The sequence below is a fragment of the Epinephelus moara genome, chromosome 17 (assembly GCF_006386435.1).
Source record: "Epinephelus moara isolate mb chromosome 17, YSFRI_EMoa_1.0, whole genome shotgun sequence".
Classification (NCBI taxonomy): Eukaryota; Metazoa; Chordata; class Actinopteri; order Perciformes; family Serranidae; genus Epinephelus; species Epinephelus moara.
The window spans coordinates 11,893,885-11,903,842 of record NC_065522.1 but is presented as its reverse complement, the minus strand read 5'-3'; positions in this window follow the sequence as shown (position 1 = coordinate 11,903,842).

Below are 9,958 nucleotides of genomic sequence, written 5' to 3'. Positions count from 1 at the left end.
CCACCATTTTGAATTTTTTGAAAAACACTTCAAATCGATCTCTTCCTAGGAAGTTTGACCAATCTGCGTGAAACCTGGTGAACATAATCTAGGGACCAATATCTAAAGTTCCCTCTTGGCAAAAGTTGGAAAACTTGCTAAAACCGAGCTTCTATAAGGCAATGACTTTAACTATCTGCCTTTCAACGAAAACCGAGCTTCTATAAGGCAATGACTTTAACTATCTGCCTTTCAACGTGCTACCTCAACTACTAGTGTACAGTTTTAGCCCACTAACTATCCCACTATTGGCAATGATACTACTGTACTTTCAATAAAGCAATTGTACTATCAAATTCACAAAAACTCTGTCTGAATACATTGCTCTTCTTAACGGGTTCACTTGACTATCTAATCTGCAATTTCCTATGACCTGTATCCCAAACACACACCATGTGAAACTGTACATGGGCAACTGTGCACTCAATGGGTGTGGACTAGTAATGAATTATAAAGTGGATTATTGCTAGGGTTGGCCTCATATTTGTTCACTACAACATCATGTTGTAGCATGGTTCAAATAACCAACATGTTGATGGGTTTGTCTCATACTCGCTGGAGGTGCAGTTTGTAGGGGCGTGTCGTGTACGCTACAAACGGAATGTATCTGCAGTTATTAAATGTCTCAAATCTCAAATCCCTCAGGAACAAGCTTGGTTAGCTAGCAAGTTGTCATTAGTCATTCAGTCGGACTCAGATAGGCTAAAAGTGTCTAATATAATTTTTGTAATGCTGAAGTTTATTTGGAAACTTCAGGGTGTTTCTGCTGTTTGTCCAGAGTGTGTTTCTTCTTAGTCTTCTTATTTACAACCAGGTGGTAAGTGCAGAGTTAGCATGACCCTCAGTCAGAATGGCCACAGTTAGCGTAAAACCAAAGGCTGTTCTATGGGGCTGCAAAAGAGGGCCAGTAAATCTGTTTTATTAAACCTGGCCTTCCCTCTGATCCATTTTCACCCCACATTTATCACCAGAGAGGGTAAATTTTAATTATTCATGAAATGTACGTTATCAATGAATGAGTATTTTTGTGTTTATTGTTACAGTTTAGCATTCATTCCTGAACCAAACCTCTGGGGATGGTTGTGGTACGTACACTTGGGTTTGATATATTCGCATGTGGTTCCAGCCTGGCCCCTCCAATCAAAATGGTCTAGAACCACCAATGAATAACACACAGATTGAAATATGCCAGAATTTTCCTATAATTCTGTAACCTGCACATCGAGGGCCATAAGAAGGTAATTTAGAGAACTCTCAGCTATCTGTAGTACATCTGTTGTGAGACTCATCCCAGTGAATCAGTTGAATCCACAGTGTCTGGTTAGGTTTGATGGACAGTCCAGTGCACCAGTCTGTCTGACAGCAGATGTATTTAAGGCAGCAGCAGTGTTTGAGGGTAGAGTTAACCAAAGCATACCGCTGCACCAAAGACATGTCACTTTCTTTCTCTTCTGCTCTAAAACCACATCCCTTTTCCTCGTGATCTAAAGAGCATGAAAGGACAGCCACTCTCCCACTGTCTCTCTCTTTCTGTCTGCTCTCTTTCTTCCTGCAGCGCCTCTGACTGTGTGTGATCCGGAGGTGTGACACTTTCCCAGTAGCCCACAGGTATCCGTTACCCAGCCAGGAGCCTTGGCACGCTGCCCACAGCCCTACCTGTCTCGGAGGGCACAATGGATTGATGCTGTGTGAGGATCTCCTCTCTCTTCCTGCCAGACTATGTAACCCCTGCTGCCACCTGCACACCAGCGGACCCCTCGGGAAACAGGAGGAAAGAGCCTCCGGACTGATCTTTCTTTTCATCTCGACAGTCTGTGGAATGAGAGAAGCAGTCAAGACTTGGCTCAGATCATTACCACATCGGTCCTGTTTGAACTGTGTACATCTCCGTGGAATATGTCTTCAAAGTACGGATCTAATTGTGCACTAACTCTGCTTCCTGTTTCCTAAACCTCATTTTAGATCCTGTATGTACAGTATGCCCCTCTTATCTTCTATAATAATAATTTTCTCTTGGATGTGTCACTTTATTGCCTCACTGAAACCAATGCATTCCTAATTGTGCATGATCATTCTTACCCAATAAAAATAATTTAAATCTATCTACAATTTTTCAATATCATGATATTTCTATGTTTGCCAATAGTTAAATAAAAAATGAACCTTGTAAATGTGGGTATAACCAGAGCTAACATTGCCACTGGAACATCACAACTGACTACGGATGGACTACTAAATGGGCACACTGGGCACAGGGCCGGAGGCCCAAAATGTCAGGGACCCCCATGGCCTTCACCTGCAAAATGTCACTCAAATTTCAAAAATGACCACAGTAAACACAAAACGTCTACAGAGACACAAAAGGACCAAAAACGACAAATTATCTTAAAGAGACACAAAACAATCACAATGAAACAAATTAGACACAAAATGTCCTCAAAGAGGCACAAAATTACAACAATAACAAGAAAAGAGGCAAAACCACTACAAAGTCTGTGTCTTGCTCCTGTGTAGGAGTGCTGGTTGTGCCCAGAGGCCCATTACTCAACCTGAAATTACAAGAGGTTGCATAGACTGGAAAAGTTGGGGAAAACACAGGCTGTGATGTCACATGCCTATGAGTGAGAACTTTGTCTACTTTGGTGCCATCTAGTGGCCTAAATCTGTAACTACTAGGATGTATGGTCATAAAATATCAGCAACAGACGTGATGACTGGTTGAGCCAGGGGTCAGCAACCTTTACAATCAAAAGAGAAATTTTTGGCCTGATTTTTTTTTTTTTTTTTTTGTCTGGCGCCCCAGTACATATTTGTGCTTTATAATAAAGGTGACACAGCCTATTAGGCCCAAATAAGCCTATCAATATTACTAACAGTTCTAAATGAGCATTCATTAATGTTTTAGCACAAGGTGGCCACTCTGCAGAGGGCTATTTATGATTATTTGGTACATGAACATTGCAGCATTGGAGGTGAAAGCAAAGAAATCTGTTCAATCACTCTTAAGTTCTCTGTTTTCCTCTGAGACTTTTTCTTTTTTGGACTTGTAGATACAAACATACACATAGAGCCGCTGGAAAGAGGCTAAAGAGCCACATGTGGCTCCAGAGCCACAGGTTGCCTACCCCTGGGTTGAGCCATCAGGTAACAGAGATACAGTCATAAATATACACTGTTATTTATTATACTGTACTTGAATTATTTTAAAGGAGCTGAAGATCAGTTTCCTTTGTGAAAACTTAACTGGATCTTTAAATGATTCGTGCGAATGGCTGATATCTTCTTATGAATGGAGAGTGAGGGAAAAGTTTCAAGTATATTGCAGTCCAGCAGCTCCGTTAAACAGATGGCCTTAGACTAATACATTTCAGTGTCTGTTCTTATTTAAAGGAACAGCAGCATGTTATTTTCCAGTGTGGCTTCATTCATATTTACACGGCATCCTGCTCACACAAAATGATCTGTTATTGCATTAAAAACTGAATAAAGAATGAGTTCCAACACTTAGTGCTTGTATTGTGAAATTATCTTTCCTAAGACTCAAAATGTAGCAACAGTGGACTGTTTTTTTTTGTTTTTTTTGACCTGTCCACTTTATGTCATGGATAGCGAGATTCTCAGGTGATTTAAAACAAGTCAAATAGGACACTGAACCAGAGTGACCCTGACTATTTTAAGTTGCGCTGTATTTACACAAGGGGGGTCAATCAGAGTACTGCTCAGCCATGTGTGTGTGCATACTAAACAGCTACACTGTAGTTGTTTCAATTATCTGAGCTGTTTATAAGTATGTGGTAAAATTTAAATACTTGGTACTTTGCAGATTCTGCAACTTTGTACTTTTGTTTTAGTGTGGTACACACTGATCATGAGACAATGGGCACAGACTTGCACAAGGCCCCACCTCTCCTACTAGACATACTGATATTATAACTGTTAAGCATCTTTTTGTGTTGTTTTGTGTGTCTTTGTTTTAATTACACATCTCTCTGTAGTGTTGTATAGCTTTGTTGTGTTCTTGTGTCTCTTTGTAGTCATTTTGCATCTCTTTGTGGTTGTTTTGCCCCTTTTTGGTAGTAGTTTGTGTCTCTCTACATAGTTGCTTTGCATCTCTTTGTGGTCATTGTGTATCTCTTTGTAGGTATTTTGAATCTACTTGTCTACTTGCAGCTGTTTTGTCTCCCTTTGTAGTTGATTTGTGACCTTTTGTGATCATTTTTTTTCTCTTTGTAGCCGTTTGAAATTCCTTTGTAGTTGCTTTACATCTCTTTGTAGTCATTTTGTGTCTCCATGTAGTTCCTTTGAGTCTCTTCAGTGACAGACTCAGGATGTTTGAAGGGCAGGGGCGAAAAGGAAAAAAGGGCACCTACTGCATGACATGGGGACAAAAGGGCAGCCAAAAGGGCACATCTGCTCGTTTTCATCCAATAGGGCACATTGTCTTGTTTTGATCACTCAAGAGGGCAGCCAAAAGGGGCGATCCTCTCGTTTTTGTTCATCAGGAGGGCAGCCAAAAGGGCACATCCACTCGTTTTTGTTCATCAAGAGGGCAGCCAAAAGGGGCCATCCTCTCGTTTTTGTTCATCAAGAGGGCAGCCAAAAGGGCACATCCGCTCGTTTTCATCATTCAAGAGGGCAGCTGATAGGGCACATCCTCTCATTTTCGCCTCTCAATAGGGCACTTTAGTTTTCAACCGAGGCGGCACCAGGGGGGGTGGCCCCCCCTGAGTCCATCAGTGAGTCTCTTTGTGGTCATTGCTTTTCTATATTCATTGTGAGTCATTTTGTGTCTCTTTGTAGGTGTTTGAAATCTCTTTGTAGTTGCTTCACATCTCTTTGTAGTCAATTTGTGTCTCTGTGTGGTCGTTTTGTGTCTCTATGTAGTTGCTTTGCATCTCTTTATGGTCACTGTGTGCCTGTTTGTAGCAATTTTTCATCTCTTCATAGCCATTTTGTGTCTCCCTGTGGTTGTTGTGTCCCCATTTAAAGTTGTTTTGTGTCTTTTATGGTCTTCTTGTGTGTCTTTGTAGTTGTTTTATGTCTCTTTGTGGTCATTTTGACTCTTTTCCTGGTCAGCACATATTCATTTGACTGACATTTTGCAGGTGACAGCCTCTTTGGACCCTGACACTTTGTCCCCTAGGCCTGTGCCCACTACCAGTTCAGTAAAACATCCATTATCACACATTCTTCTCGAAAACTATATATGAGCAAATGTTTTTTTTCCCAAGTTTGGTCTACAAATATCCTTAATGTGTGAGCCATACACCACCTGTCTTACTAGTTCAGTTTGGCTTTATCTTGGAGATGTGCTCATACAATTAACATAAAATGACTTCCAACAGTGCACTCAGCAGAATACAATGTGCTCTGAAGCCAGTCAGAGTTACTTCATAACCAGTACTGTGCACATTCAACATGTCTTCACTGAAACTGTTGATTTCAAACACTCAAAACTGGACATTAAAACACAATAGTTTCTGTACCCAGGTTTAAAATGTGTTAACCCTACTGTAATCCTGGTGAAGGTAGTATCAAAGAATAACTGTAAGACCAATATTATACCACTGAAATCCGTGTAGGAGTATTATAGATTTCAACATGTGATCTTGTTGCATCATAATTCTTTATCAACTGGGTGCACTTTGCCTGCCATCACACCACATAAGGCTGATCGAGGCAATTAAAAGAATACCACGTGGACAATAAAATATGAGCAGATCAACGTCCAATACAACGTGGAATCTGTGTGCATGTGTGGAGGTAGGCCTATATCCTGTATAGCGAATAAATCACAACTAACTTGAAATCTTCTTCTGTGGACTTCCTTCGGACAGAATCTCATTAAAAATTAGAGTCTGTGGTTTACTGCAGCCAACATTTTCATATGGGGTCTATCTGAGTTATACAAGGGCTGATAAATGGGCCCCAACGGGTTCATCCACAGAATCCAGGACCCCAATGTGTTAGCCAACTGGAGAATCTGAGCGGAGCCCATGTTTCCTCATCTGGCCTCCAAATGTGTAGCACAAAAGAAAGTGCCTTAACACTTAATTTACATTTTTAATAACACACAAATTCTTTGCAGAAATGAGCAGTGACACAAGAGAAAATACTGAAGTGCTGCAGAGTCACACATGTGGCTCTGATGAGCTACTGGCAAACACAGACCTGTTCATCTGCGGGTAAACCACTGACGTATGGTACTACTCAGGCCATTAAGTTAAGTAATCAGAAATGTATTAAGCAGGGTGTTAGCCTGGTCAGATTTCCTGCATTCATTTCAAAATATCACCAAATGTTTCTCATAAATAGCACAACAGCAAGTATATAGCTACACTGGCTGCTTTGTGTTCAACATTATCCTCAAGTCAACATTCATATGTGGTAAAAAAAAAATGCTGTGGCTGATTAAAAACATATAAAATGACTTACAGTTTTTTGTGTTGTGATGTAATAATGCACACTGTCATGTATTACTGGGACACTCGAACAGAACAGAGCCATCGTTAATGTTATTAGTAACACCTGTGCTTTTCCTACTGTGACAAGTGAAAATGGCTGCTGTGAAAACAGCCTACAAACTTATAATGGGAACTATTTAAAGACAATATTTAGAAGAAAGTGCATGGCCTGATATTCATTTATTCATTCACTCAAAGTGTCAGGGGCCCCCTGGACTTGGCTTGTAATATGTCACGTGTCAAATTAACACACGGTGACCAGGAAGAGACTCAAAATGACCACAAAAAGACACAAAAATACCACGAAGATGTGTAAAGGAACTGCAACGAGACAAAAAATAACTACAAATATGGGCAAAGCAACCACAACCATGAACCTTTACTCTATGATATGGATTTCTCAAGCCAGGAAATCTAGGGTTGGCATTTCTTTCATTTATATCCTGTAGAAAAATATGCTCCAAGTCTCACACAGTTCTTCCTTTTACTTTGAGAATACATGATCCAGTTCTAACAAGCGACTGTTCTTCGTGACCTTGTTGAATGTCATCTTTACAGATAATGCCAGTGTGTTTACACAGAGCCTATGTAGAGTATAAACTCATGTTGAGGCCTTGATTTCATCAAAGCATAACTTCAACGCTAGATTAAGTAACTGATCTGTGACACAGTCGTCTGCTTTGTTAGATTCAGTTTAGCTTTGAGCACTCAGGATGTTGTGTGGCACAGGCTGAGACAGGGCTCATCATTTGGGACCCATGTAGGTTGGCGATCATTTTCATTTTGTAGCTCAGAGTCACATGTTTTACATAGTACCTTGACAATTGTCACGGTTTAAAGGCCATTAGATGGGATGAGGTGAGATGAGCCACAGGGGCCCCCTAAAGCCTCAGCTTCACTGTGTGTTAGTCATCTATGATGATTTGATTAATTGCAGATTAGTTCAGGAAGACATGCCACTAAAGCACAACATCTGAAATAATTAAGACAGTGTTTAAAGGTTGCATTACTTGGTCTTTAGGTCTCTACTTGGAAATAGAATAAAAAATGCATTGTGCTCATGTACACTGATGAACAGAGAGTGTAGGAAAGCCGGTCAAGTAGGGGCCCTCAGATAATGTTTGCCTGGGGTCACCTTGCATTTTAGTAAGGCTATGTTGAATGAATAAAAAAATCATTTATGATTTAACAGAAATTTAAATTGAAAGTTTTGTGGAGAAATACTGTTGTTTTACAGCCTTTTCCTACATTATTACAATCAGACACCTTTTATAAAGTGATGGCACTAAAAGTTTAACATAAAAACACTGTTACTTTACAGATTTTTCCTGAATTATTATAATAAAATACCTCCAGTAAAGTGGAGGAATGGTCAAATGACTGGTAGCAGTGCCTGCCAAACAAAACATGTACAATTAAGATAAAATATCCTAACTAAAATAACATGCAAAAACAATAAATCTACAGAAATTTTCATTAAAAGTTTTGCAGAGAAGCACTGTTATTTTTTATTTATTTTTTATTTTTTATTATTTATTTTTATCAAATACATACAACAAAGTGATGGTACTAAAAGTTTTACAGAAAAATATTCCTACTTTACAGATTCTATCCTGAATTATTACAATGAGGGACTGTTTGTTACTTGCTAAAGGGGAATGGGTGGTGCAAGGGGGAGGAATGTCAAATATTTTTTAAGCAATGGGGAGGGACTTATGTTTTTTATTTTCCCTTATACTGTAGGTATGAAGGACTGACACTGCTCAAATCAAAAATAAATAAATGGCTCAATAAATAAATAAATAAATGAAATCATAAAGAAAGAAATGTAGAAATTAAATGCCCAATTATCAAATAAATTTGCAGGTTAATTTGAAAATAAATAAATATGCACAGAAATATAAAAATAAATAAATACAATTTATTTATTTATTTGACAAATTACCTATTTTCTGTATTCATTTATTTTCATATTTATGTATTTCCTCATTTATTCTTTTATGTTGACATTTATTTCTTTTTACATTTATTTCTATTTTTTATTTTACATTTCAGTAAGAGGGATATACAACTTTAAATGGCTGTATTTTGTATTTACTTTACCGCCAAAGGCATGTTATTTATCATAGCCAGAAACTTTGAGAAAGAAATTATCATTGGCTTTTCATATATGATGGTCCCTGTACACATCATGTGCGACAAATGCTTCCGTCAATAAAATGAAATAAAATAAAATAAAATAAAATAAAAACATAACCAAATCCAATCTTAAAGGAGCTATATGTAAGAAATATAAAGCAAATAGTCATAAAATCCTCCTAATATGTCACAGAGACTAAGGAATAATGTTCATATAACATACTGATCTCACCGACAACAATAGTACAGCCAGAATATTTGCATCTAAAAAAAAAAATTTACAGTCCGCAAATCATGTTTATGTTTTGAATTNGTACATAGCATTAGCAGCCGGCTCCTCATGAGCTGTATCCCGGCAGCAGCGTTAGCAGCAGAGAAGCCGGACTTGCTCGAACGGTCCCCTGGAAAACCGAAGATCAAGGACGCGGCTAACTATTGTTTGTTAAAATCACTTTATTCTACTTGTCTCATTTAAAATTTGGCCAAAAATAAATCATTTGCACGAACTAAAAGCAAGAGTGGAAAACCGAGGTTTTTTTTTTTTTTAACTCCAGGACTTTGTCTTTAACCTTTAACTTTCAAACATCAAATGGTAAGTTGTTTGTAGTTTTGGAGAGGGCCAAAATAAATAAAATTAAATTCAATAAAATTCAATAAAATAGAATAAAATATAACAAAATTAAATTAAATTAAATTAAATTAAATTAAATTAAAAAACCAAGTCTGACCCCAGCCACCCCCTCCCCTCCTCTGATAAGTAATGAACAGTCCCTAAAATACCTTCAATAGAGTGAACAAAGCTGGTAAAGTAAAATATCCTGGTTAAATTATGTAATGTAGGAGTTCATGTTTTCCATACACAGTGCTAATAGCCCTTTTGAATAGACATGAAATAATATACATTATAATCGTCATTCGACCTAAAATACCCCTGGCTTACGACATATTAAGAAATCAGTGTGCTGTTATGGGTGACGTGACGTGAGAGCTGGTCTGAGAGGAATTCCCCGGCTCAACTTTTGCCCCTTTTACCTTTGCCCCAGAAACAACACTGTCGCTGACGTCACAGTGCCGCGCTACATCTCGCGATAATTACTGAACATAAATACAGCTGCTGTCGGCTCAGTGATACCAGTCAACTCATTGAAAGTTTGGACACATTATCAACTACCGGTGAGTCTTTACTTTAATTCTATAAAGTTACTCTGTAAACTGCGTCACAGCTGTCTCTGTGACGCATTCACGGGACTTGTTATTATGCGACTAGAAAATACTTCTGTAATACGGAAGTAATAGACCTGTAGTTATATGCTGGT